Genomic DNA, 16,510 nt, shown 5'->3' with positions numbered 1-16,510 from the left:
ACATCACACTGTCTATCAGCTAGCTACCATCACCTACATCACACTGTCTATCAGCTAGCTACCATGGTAACATCACACTGTCTATCATCTAGCTACCATGGTAACATCACACTGTCTATCAGCTAGCTACCATGGTAACATCACACTGTCTATCAGCTAGATACCATGGTAACATCACACTGTCTATCATCTAGCTACCATGGTAACATCACACTGTCTATCAGCTAGCTACCATGGTAACATCACACTGTCTATCAGCTAGCTACCATGGTAACATCACACGGTCTATCAGCTAGCTACCATCACCTACATCACACTGTCTATCAGCTAGCTACCATGGTAACATCACACTGTCTATCAGCTAGCTACCATGGTAACATCACACTGTCTATCAGCTAGCTACCATGGTAACATCACACTGTCTATCAGCTAGCTACTATGGTAACATCACACTGTCTATCAGCTAGCTACCATCACCTACATCACAATGTCTATCAGCTAGCTACCATGGTAACATCACACTGTCTATCTGCTAGCTACCATGGTAACATCACACCGTCTATCAGCTAGCTACCATGGTAACATCACACTGTCTATCAGCTAGCTACCATCACCTACATCACACTGTCTATGAGCTAGCTACCATGGTAACATCACACTGTCTATCTTCTAGCTACCATGGTAACATCACACCGTCTATCAGCTATCTACCATGGTAACATCACACTGTCTATCAGCAAGCTACCATCACATACATCACACTGTCTATCAGCTAGCTACCATGGTAACATCACACTGTCTATCAGCTAGCTACCATGGTAACATCACACTGTCTATTAGCTAGCTACCATGGTAACATCACACTGTCTATCAGCTAGCTACCATCACCTACATCACACTGTCTATCAGCTAGCTACCATGGTAACATCACACTGTCTATCATCTAGCTACCATGGTAACATCACACTGTCTATCAGCTAGCTACCATGGTAACATCACACTGTCTATCAGCTAGATACCATGGTAACATCACACTGTCTATCATCTAGCTACCATGGTAACATCACACTGTCTATCAGCTAGCTACCATGGTAACATCACACTGTCTATCAGCTAGCTACCATGGTAACATCACACGGTCTATCAGCTAGCTACCATCACCTACATCACACTGTCTATCAGCTAGCTACCATGGTAACATCACACTGTCTATCAGCTAGCTACCATGGTAACATCACACTGTCTATCAGCTAGCTACCATGGTAACATCACACTGTCTATCAGCTAGCTACTATGGTAACATCACACTGTCTATCAGCTAGCTACCATGATAACATCACACTGTCTATCAGCTATCTACCATGGTAACATCACACTGTCTATCAGCTATCTACCATGGTAACAGCACACTGTCTATCAGCTATCTACCATCACCTACATGGTAACATCACACTGTCTATCAGCTAGCTACTATGGTAACATCACACTGTCTATCAGCTAGCTACCATGGTAACATATCACTGTCTATTAGCTAGCTACCATGGTAACATCACACTGTCTATCAGCTAGCTACCATGGTAACATCACACTGTCTATCAGCTAGCTACCATGGTAACATCACACTGTCTATCAGCTATCTACCATGGTAACATCACACTGTCTATCAGCTAGCTACCATGGTAACATCACACTGTCTATCAGCTAGCTACTATGGTAACATCACACTGTCTATCAGCTAGCTACCATGGTAACATCACACTGTCTATCAGCTAGCTACTATGGTAACATCACACTGTCTATCAGCTAGCTACCATGATAACATCACACTGTCTATCAGCTATCTACCATGGTAACATCACACTGTCTATCAGCTATCTACCATGGTAACAGCACACTGTCTATCAGCTATCTACCATCACCTACATGGTAACATCACACTGTCTATCAGCTAGCTACTATGGTAACATCACACTGTCTATCAGCTAGCTACCATGGTAACATATCACTGTCTATTAGCTAGCTACCATCACCTACATGGTAACATCACACTGTCTATCAGCTAGCTACCATGGTAACATCACACTGTCTATCAGCTAGCTACCATGGTAACATCACACTGTCTATCAGCTATCTACCATGGTAACATCACACTGTCTATCAGCTAGCTACCATGGTAACATCACACTGTCTATCAGCTAGCTACCATGGTAACATCACACTGTCTATCAGCTAGCTACCATGGTAACATCACACTGTCTATCAGCTATCTACCATGGTAACATCACACTGTCTATCAGCTAGCTACCATGGTAACATCACACTGTCTATCAGCTATCTAACATGGTAACATCACACTGTCTATCAGCTATTTACCATGGTAACATCACACTGTCTATCGCTAGCTACCATGGTAACATCACACTGTGTATTAACTAGCTACTATGGTAACATCACACTGTCTTTCAGCTAGCTACCATGGTAACATCACACTGTCTATCAGCTAGCTACCATGGTAACATCACACTGTCTATCAAATAGCTACCATGGTAACAGCACACTGTCTATCAGCTATCTACCATCACCTACATGGTAACATCACACTGTCTATCAGCTAGCTACTATGGTAACATCACACTGTCTATCAGCTAGCTACCATGGTAACATCACACTGTCTATCAGCTAGCTACCATGGTAACATCACACTGTCTATCAGCTAGCTACCATGGTAACAGCACACTGTCTATCAGCTAGCTACCATGGTAACATCACAATGTCTGTCAGCTAGCTACCATGGTAACATCACACTGTCTATTAGCTATCTCCCATCACCTACATGGTAACATCACACTGTCTATCAGCTAGCTACCATGGTAACATCACACTGTCTATCAGCTATCTACCATGGTAACATCACACTGTCTATCAGCTATCTACCATGGTAACATCACACTGTCTATCAGCTATCTACCAGGGTAACATCACACTGTCTATCAGCTAGCTACCATGATAACATCACACTGTCTATCAGCTAGCTACCATCACCTACATCACACTGTCTATCAGCTAGCTACCATGGTAACATCACACTGTCTATCAGCTAGCTACCATCACCTACATCACACTGTCTATCAGCTAGCTACCATCACCTACATCACACTGTCTATCATCTAGCTACCATGGTAACATCACACTGTCTATCAGCTAGCTACCATGGTAACATCACACTGTCTATCAGCCAGCTACCATGGTAACATCACACTGTCTATCATCTAGCTACCATGGTAACATCACACTGTCTATCAGCTAGCTACCATGGTAACATCACACTGTCTATCAGCTAGCTACTATGGTAACATCACACTGTCTATCAGCTAGCTACCATGGTAACATCACACTGTCTATCAGCTAGCTACCATGGTAACATCACACTGTCTATTAGCTAGCTACCATCACCTACATGGTAACATCACACTGTCTATCAGCTAGCTACCATGGTAACATCACACTGTCTATCAGCTAGCTACCATGGTAACATCACACTGTCTATCAGCTAGCTACCATGGTAACATCACACTGTCTATCAGCTAGCTACCATGGTAACATCACACTGTCTATCAGCTAGCTACCATGGTAACATCACACTGTCTATCAGCTAGCTACCATGGTAACATCACACTGTCTATTAGCTAGCTACCATCACCTACATGGTAACATCACACTGTCTATCAGCTAGCTACCATGGTAACATCACACTGTCTATCAGCTAGCTACCATGGTAACATCACACTGTCTATCAGCTAGCTACCATGGTAACATCACACTGTCTATCAGCTAGCTAACATGGTAACATCACACTGTCTATCAGCTAGCTACCATGGTAACATCACACTGTCTATCAGCTAGCTACCATGGTAACATCACACTGTCTATCAAATAGCTACCATGGTAACAGCACACTGTCTATCAGCTATCTACCATCACCTACATGGTAACATCACACTGTCTATCGTTAGCTACCATGGTAACATCACACTGTCTATCAGCTAGCTACCATGGTAACATCACACTGTCTATCAAATAGCTACCATGGTAACAGCACACTGTCTATCAGCTATCTACTATGGTAACATCACACTGTCTTTCAGCTAGCTACCATGGTAACATCACACTGTCTATCAGCTAGCTACCATGGTAACATAACACTGTCTATCAAATAGCTACCATGGTAACAGCACACTGTCTATCAGCTATCTACCATCACCTACATGGTAACATCACACTGTCTATCAGCTAGCTACCATGGTAACATCACACTGTCTATCAGCTAGCTACTATGGTAACATCACACTGTCTATCAAATAGCTACTATGGTAACATCACACTGTCTATCAGCTAGCTACCATGGTAACATCACACTGTCTATCAGCTAGCTACTATGGTAACATCACACTGTCTATCAGCTAGCTACCATGGTAACATCACACTGTCTATCAGCTAGCTACCATGGTAACATCACACTGTCTATCAGCTAGCTACTATGGTAACAGCACACTGTCTATCAGCTATCTACCATCACCTACATGGTAACATCACACTGTCTATCGCTAGCTACCATGGTAACATCACACTGTCTATCAGCTAGCTACCATGGTAACATCACACTGTCTATCAGCTATCTACCATGGTAACATCACACTGTCTATCAGCTATCTACCATGGTAACATCACACTGTCTATCAGCTAGCTACCATGGTAACATCACACTGTCTATCAGCTATCTACCATGGTAACATCGCACTGTCTATCAGCTAGCTACCAGGGTAACATCACACTGTCTATCAGCTAGCTACCATGGTAACATCACACTGTCTAACAGCTAGCTACCATGGTAACATCACACTGTCTATCAGCTAGCTACCATGGTAACATCACACTGTCTATCAGCTAGCTACCATGGTAACATCACACTGTCTATCAGCTAGCTACCATGGTAACATCACACTATCTATCAGCTAGCTACCATGGTAACATCACACTGTCTATCAGCTAGCTACCATGGTAACATCACACTGTCTATTGCCTATCTACCATGGTAACATCACAATGTCTATCAGCTAGCTACCATGGTAACATCACACTGTCTATCAGCTATCTAACATGGTAACATCAGACTGTCTATCAGCTATCTACCATGGTAACATCACACTGTCTATCAGCTAGCTACCATGGTAACATCACACTGTCTATCAGCTAGCTACTATGGTAACATCACACTGTCTATCAGCTAGCTACCATGGTAACATCACACTGTCTATCAGCTAGCTACCATGGTGACATCACACTGTCTATCAGCTAGCTACCATGGTAACATCACACTGTCTATCAGCTAGCTACCATGGTAACATCACACTGTCTATCAGCTATCTACCATGGTGACATCACACTGTCTATCAGCTAGCTACCATGGTAACATCACACTGTCTATCAACTAGCTACCATGGTAACATCACACTGTCTATCAGCTAGCTACCATGGTAACATCACACTGTCTATCAGCTAGCTACCATGGTAACATCACACTGTCTATCAGCTAGCTACCATGGTAACATCACACTGTCTATCAGCTAGCTACCATGGTAACATCACACTGTCTATCAGCTAGCTACCATGGTAACATCACACTATCTATCAGCTAGCTACGATGGTAACATCACACTGTCTATCAGCTAGCTACCATGGTATCATCACACTGTCTATCAGCTAGCTACCATGGTAACATCACACTGTCTATCAGCTAGCTACTATGGTAACATCACACTGTCTATCAGCTAGCTACCATGGTAACATCACACTGTCTATCAGCTAGCTACCATGGTAACATCACACTGTCTATCAGCTAGCTACCATGGTAACATCACACTGTCTATCAGCTAGCTACCATGGTAACATCACACTGTCTATTAGCTAGCTACCATCACCTACATGGTAACATCACACTGTCTATCAGCTAGCTACCATGGTAACATCACACTGTCTATCAGCTATCTACCATGGTAACATCACACTGTCTATCAGCTATCTACCATGGTAACATCACACTGTCTATCAGCTAGCTACCATGGTAACATCACACTGTCTATCATCTAGCTACCATGGTAACATCACACTGTCTATCAGCTAGCTACCATGGTAAGATCACACTGTCTATCAGCTATCTACCCTGGTAACATCACACTGTCTATCAGCTAGCTACCATGATAACATCACACTGTCTATCAGCTAGCTACCATGGTAACATCACACTGTCTATCAGCTAGCTACCATGGTAACATCACACTGTCTATCAGCTAGCTACCATCACCTACATCACACTGTCTATCAGCTAGCTACCATGGTAACATCACACTGTCTATCAGCTAGCTACCATGGTAACATCACACTGTCTATCAGCTAGCTACCATGGTAACATCACACTGTCTATCAGCTATCTACCATGGTAACATCACACTGTCTATCAGCTAGCTACCATGGTAACATCACACTGTCTATCAGCTAGCTACTATGGTAACATCACACTGTCTATCAGCTAGCTACCATGGTAACATCACACTGTCTATCAGCTAGCTACCATGGTAACATCACACTGTCTATCAGCTAGCTACTATGGTAACAGCACACTGTCTATCAGCTATCTACCATCACCTACATGGTAACATCACACTGTCTATCGCTAGCTACAATGGTAACATCACACTATCTATCAGCTAGCTACTATGGTAACAGCACACTGTCTATCAGCTATCTACCATCACCTACATGGTAACATCACACTGTCTATCGCTAGCTACAATGGTAACATCACACTGTCTATCAGCTAGCTACCATGGTAACATCACACTGTCTATCAGCTATCTACCATGGTAACATCACACTGTCTATCAGCTATCTACCATGGTAACATCACACTGTCTATCAGCTAGCTACCATGGTAACATCACACTGTCTATCAGCTATCTACCATGGTAACATCGCACTGTCTATCAGCTAGCTACCAGGGTAACATCACACTGTCTATCAGCTAGCTACCATGGTAACATCACACTGTCTAACAGCTAGCTACCATGGTAACATCACACTGTCTATCAGCTAGCTACCATGGTAACATCACACTGTCTATCAGCTAGCTACCATGGTAACATCACACTGTCTATCAGCTAGCTACCATGGTAACATCACACTATCTATCAGCTAGCTACCATGGTAACATCACACTGTCTATCAGCTAGCTACCATGGTAACATCACACTGTCTATTGCCTATCTACCATGGTAACATCACAATGTCTATCAGCTAGCTACCATGGTAACATCACACTGTCTATCAGCTATCTAACATGGTAACATCAGACTGTCTATCAGCTATCTACCATGGTAACATCACACTGTCTATCAGCTAGCTACCATGGTAACATCACACTGTCTATCAGCTAGCTACTATGGTAACATCACACTGTCTTTCAGCTAGCTACCATGGTAACATCACACTGTCTATCAGCTAGCTACCATGGTAACATCACACTGTCTATCAAATAGCTACCATGGTAACAGCACACTGTCTATCAGCTATCTACCATCACCTACATGGTAACATCACACTGTCTATCAGCTAGCTACCATGATAACATCACACTGTCTATCAGCTAGCTACTATGGTAACATCACACTGTCTATCAGCTAGCTACCATGGTAACATCACACTGTCTATCAGCTAGCTACCATGGTAACATCACACTGTCTATCAGCTAGCTACCATGGTAACATCACACTGTCTATCAGCTAGCTACCATGGTAACATCACACTGTCTATCAGCTATCTACCATGGTGACATCACACTGTCTATCAGCTAGCTACCATGGTAACATCACACTGTCTATCAGCTAGCTACTATGGTAACATCACACTGTCTTTCAGCTAGCTACCATGGTAACATCACACTGTCTATCAGCTAGCTACCATGGTAACATCACACTGTCTATCAAATAGCTACCATGGTAACAGCACACTGTCTATCAGCTATCTACCATCACCTACATGGTAACATCACACTGTCTATCAGCTAGCTACCATGGTAACATCACACTGTCTATCAGCTAGCTACTATGGTGACATCACACTGTCTATCAGCTAGCTACCATGGTAACATCACACTGTCTATCAGCTAGCTACCATGGTAACATCACACTGTCTATCAACTAGCTACCATGGTAACATCACACTGTCTATCAGCTAGCTACCATGGTAACATCACACTGTCTATCAGCTATCTACCATGGTGACATCACACTGTCTATCAGCTAGCTACCATGGTAACATCACACTGTCTATCAACTAGCTACCATGGTAACATCACCCTGTCTAACAGCTAGCTACCATGGTAACAATACACTGTCTATCAGCTAGCTACCATGGTAACATCACACTGTCTATCAGCTAGCTACCATGGTAACATCACACTGTCTATCAGCTAGCTACCATGGTAGCATCACACTGTCTATCAGCTATCTACCAAGGTAACATCACACTGTCTATCAGCTAGCTACCAGGGTAACATCACACTGTCTATCAGCTAGCTACCATGGTAACATCACACTGTCTAACAGCTAGCTACCATGGTAACATCACACTGTCTATCAGCTAGCTACCATGGTAACATCACACTGTCTATCAGCTAGCTACCATGGTAACATCACACTGTCTATCAGCTAGCTACCATGGTAACATCACACTGTCTATTAGCTAGCTACCATGGTAACATCACACTGTCTATCAGCTAGCTACAATCACCTACATCACACTGTCTATCAGCTAGCTACCATGGTAACATCACACTGTCTATCATCTAGCTACCATGGTAACATCACACTGTCTATCAGTTAGCTACCATGGTAACATCACACTGTCTATCAGCTAGCTACCATGGTAACATCACACTGTCTATCATCTAGCTACCATGGTAACATGACACTGTCTATCACCTAGCTACCATGGTAACATCACACTCTCTATCAGCTAGCTACTATGGTAACATCACACTGTCTATCAGCTAGCTACCATGGTAACATCACACTGTCTATCAGCTAGCTACCATGGTAACATCACACTGTCTATCAGCTAGCTACCATGGTAACATCACACTGTCTATTAGCTAGCTACCATCACCTACATGGTAACATCACACTGTCTATCAGCTAGCTACCATGGTAACATCACACTGTCTATCAACTAGCTACCATGGTAACATCACCCTGTCTAACAGCCAGCTACCATGGTAACATCACACTGTCTATCAGCTAGCTACCATGGTAACATCACACTGTCTATCAGCTAGCTACCATGGTAACATCACACTGTCTATCAGCTATCTACCATGGTAACATCACACTGTCTATCAGCTAGCTACCATGGTAGCATCACACTGTCTATCAGCTATCTACCATGGTAACATCACACTGTCTATCAGCTAGCTACCAGGGTAACATCACACTGTCTATCAGCTAGCTACCATGGTAACATCACACTGTCTATCAGCTAGCTACCATGGTAACATCACACTGTCTATCAGCTAGCTACCATGGTAACATCACACTGTCTATCAGCTATCTACCATGGTAACATCACACTGTCTATCAGCTAGCTACCATGGTAACATCACACTGTCTATCAGCTAGCTACTATGGTAACATCACACTGTCTATCAGCTAGCTACTATGGTAACATCACACTGTCTATCAGCTAGCTACCATGGTAACATCACACTGTCTATCAGCTAGCTACCATGGTAACAGCACACTGTCTATCAGCTATCTACCATCACCTACATGGTAACATCACACTGTCTATCAGCTAGCTACCATGGTAACATCACACTGTCTATCAGCTAGCTACTATGGTAACATCACACTGTCTATCAGCTAGCTACCATGGTAACATCACACTGTCTATCAGCTAGCTACCATGGTAACATCACACTGTCTATCAGCTAGCTACCATGGTAACATCACACTGTCTAACAGCTAGCTACCATGGTAACATCACACTGTCTATCAGCTAGCTACCATGGTAACATCACACTGTCTATCAGCTAGCTACCATGGTAACATCACACTGTCTATTAGCTAGCTACCATCACCTACATGGTAACATCACACTGTCTATCAGCTAGCTACCATGGTATCATCACACTGTCTATCAGCTAGCTACCATGGTAACATCACACTGTCTATCAGCTAGCTACCATGGTGACATCACACTGTCTATCAGCAAGCTACCATTGTAACATCACACTGTCTATCAGCTAGCTACCATGGTAACATCACACTGTCTATCAGCTAGCTACCATGGTAACATCACACTGTCTATTAGCTAGCTACCATCACCTACATGGTAACATCACACTGTCTATCAGCTAGCTACCATGGTAACATCACACTGTCTATCAGCTATCTACCATGGTAACATCACACTGTCTATCAGCTGTCTACCATGGTAACATCACACTGTCTATCAGTTAGCTACCATGGTAACATCACACTGTCTATCAGCTAGCTACCATGGTAACATCACACTGTCTATCAGCTAGCTACCATCACCTACATCACACTGTCTATCAGCTAGCTACCATGGTAACATCACACTGTCTATCAGCTAGCTACCATGGTAACATCACACTGTCTATTAGCTAGCTACCATGGTAACATCACACTGTCTATCAGCTAGCTACAATCACCTACATCACACTGTCTATCAGCTAGCTACCATGGTAACATCACACTGTCTATCATCTAGCTACCATGGTAACATCACACTGTCTATCAGTTAGCTACCATGGTAACATCACACTGTCTATCAGCTAGCTACCATGGTAACATCACACTGTCTATCATCTAGCTACCATGGTAACATCACACTGTCTATCACCTAGCTACCATGGTAACATCACACTCTCTATCAGCTAGCTACTATGGTAACATCACACTGTCTATCAGCTAGCTACCATGGTAACATCACACTGTCTATCAGCTAGCTACCATGGTAACATCACACTGTCTATCAGCTAGCTACCATGGTAACATCACACTGTCTATTAGCTAGCTACCATCACCTACATGGTAACATCACACTGTCTATCAGCTAGCTACCATGGTAACATCACACTGTCTATCAACTAGCTACCATGGTAACATCACCCTGTCTAACAGCTAGCTACCATGGTAACATCACACTGTCTATCAGCTAGCTACCATGGTAACATCACACTGTCTATCAGCTAGCTACCATGGTAACATCACACTGTCTATCAGCTAGCTACCATGGTAACATCACACTGTCTATCAGCTATCTACCATGGTAACATCACACTGTCTATCAGCTAGCTACCATGGTAGCATCACACTGTCTATCAGCTATCTACCATGGTAACATCACACTGTCTATCAGCTAGCTACCAGGGTAACATCACACTGTCTATCAGCTAGCTACCATGGTAACATCACACTGTCTATCAGCTAGCTACCATGGTAACATCACACTGTCTATCAGCTAGCTACCATGGTAACATCACACTGTCTATCAGCTATCTACCATGGTAGCATCACACTGTCTATCAGCTAGCTACCATGGTAACATCACACTGTCTATCAGCTATCTAACATGGTCACATCACACTGTCTATCAGCTAGCTACCATGGTAACATCACACTGTCTATCAGCTAGCTACCATGGTAACATCACACTGTCTTTCAGCTAGCTACTATGGTAACATCACACTGTCTATCAGCTAGCTACCATGGTAACATCACACTGTCTATCAGCTAGCTACCATGGTAACATCACACTGTCTATCAGCTAGCTACCATGGTAACATCACACTGTCTATCAGCTAGCTACCATGGTGACATCACACTGTCTATCAGCTATCTACCATGGTGACATCACACTGTCTATCAGCTATCTACCATGGTGACATCACACTGTCTATCAGCTAGCTACCATGGTAACATCACACTGTCTATCAACTAGCTACCATGGTAACATCACCCTGTCTAACAGCTAGCTACCATGGTAACATCACACTGTCTATCAGCTAGCTACCATGGTAACATCACACTGTCTATCAGCTAGCTACCATGGTAACATCACACTGTCTATCAGCTAGCTACCATGGTAACATCACACTGTCTATCAGCTATCTACCATGGTAACATCACACTGTCTATCAGCTAGCTACCATGGTAGCATCACACTGTCTATCAGCTATCTACCATGGTAACATCACACTGTCTATCAGCTAGCTACCAGGGTAACATCACACTGTCTATCAGCTAGCTACCATGGTAACATCACACTGTCTATCAGCTAGCTACCATGGTAACATCACACTGTCTATCAGCTAGCTACCATGGTAACATCACACTGTCTATCAGCTATCTACCATGGTAGCATCACACTGTCTATCAGCTAGCTACCATGGTAACATCACACTGTCTATCAGCTATCTAACATGGTCACATCACACTGTCTATCAGCTAGCTACCATGGTAACATCACACTGTCTATCAGCTAGCTACCATGGTAACATCACACTGTCTTTCAGCTAGCTACTATGGTAACATCACACTGTCTATCAGCAAGCTACCATGGTAACATCACACTGTCTATCAGCTAGCTACCATGGTAACATCACACTGTCTATCAGCTAGCTACCATGGTAACATCACACTGTCTATCAGCTAGCTACCATGGTGACATCACACTGTCTATCAGCTATCTACCATGGTGACATCACACTGTCTATCAGCTATCTACCATGGTGACATCACACTGTCTATCAGCTAGCTACCATGGTAACATCACACTGTCTATCAACTAGCTACCATGGTAACATCACCCTGTCTAACAGCTAGCTACCATGGTAACATCACACTGTCTATCAGCTAGCTACCATGGTAACATCACACTGTCTATCAGCTAGCTACCATGGTAACATCACACTGTCTATCAGCTATCTACCAAGGTAACATCACACTGTCTATCAGCTAGCTACCAGGGTAACATCACACTGTCTATCAGCTAGCTACCATGGTAACATCACACTGTCTAACAGCTAGCTACCATGGTAACATCACACTGTCTATCAGCTAGCTACTATGGTAACATCACACTGTCTATCAGCTAGCTACTATGGTAACATCACACTGTCTATCAGCTAGCTACCATGGTAACATCACACTGTCTATCAGCTAGCTACCATGGTAACATCACACTGTCTATCAGCTAGCTACCATGGTAACATCACACTGTCTATCAGCTAGCTACCATGGTAACATCACACTGTCTATCAGCTAGCTACCATGGTAACATCACACTGTCTATCAGCTATCTACCAAGGTAACATCACACTGTCTATCAGCTAGCTACCAGGGTAACATCACACTGTCTATCAGCTAGCTACCATGGTAACATCACACTGTCTATCAGCTAGCTACCATGGTAACATCACACTGTCTATCAGCTAGCTACTATGGTAACATCACACTGTCTATCAGCTAGCTACTATGGTAACATCACACTGTCTATCAGCTAGCTACCATGGTAACATCACACTGTCTATCAGCTAGCTACCATGGTAACATCACACTGTCTATCAGCTAGCTACCATGGTAACATCACACTGTCTATTAGCTACCTACCATCACCTACATGGTAACATCACACTGTCTATCAGCTAGCTACCATGGTAACATCACACTGTCTATCAGCTATCTACCATGGTAACATCACACTGTCTATCAGCTATCTACCATGGTAACATCACACTGTCTATCAGCTAGCTACCATGGTAACATCACACTGTCTATCAGCTAGCTACCATGGTAACATCACACTGTCTATCAGCTAGCTACCCTGGTAAGATCACACTGTCTATCAGCTATCTACCCTGGTAACATCACACTGTCTATCAGCTAGCTACCATGATAACATCACACTGTCTATCAGCTAGCTACCATGGTAACATCACACTGTCTATCAGCTAGCTACCATGGTAACATCACACTGTCTATCAGCTAGCTACCATCACCTACATCACACTGTCTATCAGCTAGCTACTATGGTAACATCACACTGTCTATCAGCTAGCTACCATGGTAACATCACACTGTCTATCAGCTAGCTACCATGGTAACATCACACTGTCTATCAGCTAGCTACCATGGTAACATCACACTGTCTATTAGCTAGCTACCATCACCTACATGGTAACATCACACTGTCTATCAGCTAGCTACCATGGTAACATCACACTGTCTATCAGCTAGCTACCATGGTAACATCACACTGTCTATCAGCTAGCTACTATGGTAACATCACACTGTCTATCAGCTAGCTACTATGGTAACATCACACTGTCTATCAGCTAGCTACCATGGTAACATCACACTGTCTATCAGCTAGCTACCATGGTAACATCACACTGTCTATCAGCTAGCTACCATGGTAACATCACACTGTCTATTAGCTAGCTACCATCACCTACATGGTAACATCACACTGTCTATCAGCTAGCTACCATGGTAACATCACACTGTCTATCAGCTATCTACCATGGTAACATCACACTGTCTATCAGCTATCTACCATGGTAACATCACACTGTCTATCAGCTAGCTACCATGGTAACATCACACTGTCTATCAGCTAGCTACCATGGTAAGATCACACTGTCTATCAGCTATCTACCCTGGTAACATCACACTGTCTATCTGCTAGCTACCATGTTAACATCACACTGTCTATCAGCTAGCTACCATGGTAACATCACACTGTCTATCAGCTAGCTACCATGGTAACATCACACTGTCTATCAGCTAGCTACCATCACCTACATCACACTGTCTATCAGCTAGCTACCATGGTAACATCACACTGTCTATCAGCTAGCTACCATGGTAACATCACACTGTCTATTAGCTAGCTACCATGGTAACATCACACTGTCTATCAGCTAGCTACAATCACCTACATCACACTGTCTATCAGCTAGCTACCATGGTAACATCACACTGTCTATCATCTAGCTACCATGGTAACATCACACTGTCTATCAGTTAGCTACCATGGTAACATCACACTGTCTATCAGCTAGCTACCATGGTAACATCACACTGTCTATCATCTAGCTACCATGGTAACAGCACACTGTCTATCAGCTAGCTACCATGGTAACATCACACTGTCTATCAGCTAGCTACCATGGTAACATCACACTGTCTATCAACTAGCTACCATGGTAACATAACCCTGTCTAACAGCTAGCTACCATGGTAACATCACACTGTATATCAGCTAGCTACCATGGTAACATCACACTGTCTATCAGCTAGCTACCATTGTAACATCACACTGTCTATCAGCTAGCTACCATGGTAGCATCACACTGTCTATCAGCTAGCTACCATGGTAGCATCACACTGTCTATCAGCTATCTACCAGGGTAACATCACACTGTCTATCAGCTAGCTACCAGGGTAACATCACACTGTCTATCAGCTAGCTACCATGGTAACATCACACTGTATATCAGCTAGCTACCATGGTAACATCACGCTGTCTATCAGCTAGCTACCATGGTAACATCACACTGTCTATCAGCTAGCTACCATGGTAACATCACACTGTCTATCATCTAGCTACCCTGGTAACATCACACTGTCTATCAGCTAGCTACCATGGTAACATCACACTGTCTATCAGCTAGCTACCATGGTAACATCACACTGTCTATCAGCTAGCTACCATGGTAACATCACACTGTCTATCAGCTAGCTACCATGGTAACATCACACTGTCTATCAGCTAGCTACCATGGTAACATCACGCTGTCTATCAGCTAGCTACCATTGTAACATCACACTGTCTATCAGCTAGCTACCATGGTAGCATCACACTGTCTATCAGCTAGCTACCATGGTAGCATCACAATGTCTATCAGCTATCTACCAGGGTAACATCACACTGTCTATCAGCTAGCTACCAGGGTAACATCACACTGTCTATCAGCTAGCTACCATGGTAACATCACACTGTATATCAGCTAGCTACCATGGTAACATCACGCTGTCTATCAGCTAGCTACCATGGTAACATCACACTGTCTATCAGCTAGCTACCATGGTAACATCACACTGTCTATCATCTAGCTACCCTGGTAACATCACACTGTCTATCAGCTAGCTACCATGGTAACATCACACTGTCTATCAGCTAGCTACCATGGTAACATCACACTGTCTATCAGCTAGCTACCATGGTAACATCACACTGTCTATCAGCTAGCTACCATGGTAACATCACACTGTCTATCAGCTAGCTACCATGGTAACATCACGCTGTCTATCAGCTAGCTACCATGGTAACATCACACTGTCTATCAGCTAGCTACCATGGTAACATC

General features: G+C 43.4%; 1 protein-coding gene across 2 annotated transcripts in view; it reads left to right on the top strand.

The window, feature by feature from the left end:
• LOC106604060 (multidrug and toxin extrusion protein 1) overlaps positions 1-16,510 on the top strand; it is a 60,221-nt gene that overhangs the window by 34,139 nt on the left and 9,572 nt on the right. The window lies entirely within an intron of this gene.

Source organism: Salmo salar, chromosome ssa04 (genome assembly GCF_905237065.1).
Source record: "Salmo salar chromosome ssa04, Ssal_v3.1, whole genome shotgun sequence".
Taxonomy (NCBI): Eukaryota; Metazoa; Chordata; class Actinopteri; order Salmoniformes; family Salmonidae; genus Salmo; species Salmo salar.
This window is presented reverse-complemented; position numbering and strand designations above follow the sequence as displayed.